Source organism: Procambarus clarkii, unplaced genomic scaffold (assembly GCF_040958095.1).
Source record: "Procambarus clarkii isolate CNS0578487 unplaced genomic scaffold, FALCON_Pclarkii_2.0 HiC_scaffold_153, whole genome shotgun sequence".
Lineage (NCBI taxonomy): Eukaryota > Metazoa > Arthropoda > Malacostraca > Decapoda > Cambaridae > Procambarus > Procambarus clarkii.
In genome coordinates, this window is record NW_027189186.1 from 616,028 (window position 1) to 618,032 (window position 2,005).

Genomic DNA, 2,005 nt, shown 5'->3' on the forward strand with positions numbered 1-2,005 from the left:
TCGTATGGCAGCTGCTCGTTCTTGTTGTTCGAGGGCTTCCCTTTGCTGTTCGCGGGCTTCCCTTTGCTGCTCACGTTCAATCTTAGCCAGCTCTAGTTTAAGTTTCATCGTTGCCAAGTCAGTTTTATCTGCAATATAGTAAGTTTCATGAGTTTCAGAGTCTATCTTACCTTGCTCTAAATAGTAATCCAGCAACAGGTTGTGTAGGTCATTTTTGTTGGCTTGGTAGGGAACTTCTAGTTGATACTCATGTGCAAGAGTTTGTAGTTCAGTCCTCTTGGCACGACTTAAAGTTCCTATTTCACCTGCTGGATTTGCACGGAAAGTTTGGAGACGAAACATGGTGAAATTAGCAAATAAAGGTACACGAATGTTCAATAATGAAATGTCAGAAACAGGACAACGTGGCAACTGGCACCTATCCTGTGTGATCTTTAACAATTAACGTTAAGTGAAAGATATTAAATGATTAAATTAAATCAAGGGCGCAGGAAATCTTGTACCCGGTACTCATGTAAGAGAATAAGGGCAAGAAAATCCTACTAACAAATGAAACAAAGTTTCGAAAACAAATGAAACAGTTAAATGCTTCAAAAGTAAAATTGGTAGTCCAAGAATGTAGGCATACCTTGCCAAGTCTCTATAGGACATAAAGCAAGTTTTTCCCACTGAATTTAATATGATACTTACAGAATTAGCGAACTTTTGTGCTCTGAAAAAATAAGCTAATTCCCTACCGTTGTATGTATCATCATCTCTGACTGACGTGTAGGGGTGCGAGGTGTCAACTGGTGACGAGAACTGCTGCTGAGGTCCCAATTCAGCAACTAAAGTTCGAGCTAGAGGAACTATGGCCCTCTTTGTCCTCCTACAGTCAGATTGCAGAAGATTGGGTACTCTTGACCCGGGGCAGACCACAGTACCAGGGTACCAATATGATGATCTGTCAGAATGAGAAATATTCAAGGGACATAGATGGTAAATACGAGTAATAACATGGAGGGAGAGATGACCAATTAAGAGTATGACTGAGGCCTACAGTCACCACGTAATCCAAAGTTGTCTCACCTTCACTATATGTTACTCTCGTAATGCACAATACACCGCACCTTATAAAAAATGAAATTGAATGAAAAATAGTAAAGCTACGTTAACAGAGTTAAATACGCTTACCATAAATTACCACTTGGCACCAGTACCTGAGTGAAGCTCCTAGGACAGGCCCCCATATAACTTGTGACGGTAACGCGTTGGTGTTCGGCTGTTTAAGGCTAGGGGTATGGCCTCGTCACATAGTTATAAAAAAATAGAAAAACTGGAACTTCGTCTGTGGTAAGGTAAGGAGAAGACACACAAAACACAAGTAAACTTTAACAATGAAATTTTAATTACGTTAAATAAATCAAAACATGAAAATATGGACAAACAAATATGTATAATAAAATCAATGAATCAAAATAATAAGAATACTTAAATGACAAAATGAAAAGTTACGTTAAGGCAAAATAACAAGTGCAATACAAAAGTTAAGTGGGAGGTGCTGGAATATTGGCTTAAAGCCACCACCTCTCTCAGTACACTCTAGAGTCTAGCTGGGAGGTGTGCTGGCTACGAAAGCACGGAACATTCTGAAGACTGATGTTGGGGCGACCCCAGACATCGGGTAGTATTGGGGGGCGAGTGCAGGTGCAGCCAGACCGGCGACCAATCAGCGGAGCCGTAGCGATCAACGGGTAGTTTGGTGATTTGGGTCCGAACAGGTGGCGGGCTGCATACGTTTCTGCTCACCCTTGCAAGCCTTGCTGGTGCTGGTGTTGTTGTCGTTGTTGGACATTTCTTCCATAGTCTTTTTATATAATTGTGAAGACGTAATTTTGGAGGGAAGAGCAGGCTCAATCTCTTGAAGGAGATTATCGTCACAGTACAATCAGGTCTGGGAGTCGTCGTCAGTCTCTGGGGACTGGCTCGATGCTGTTGTCCTCCCTATTTGGAAACTAGGGCCTCT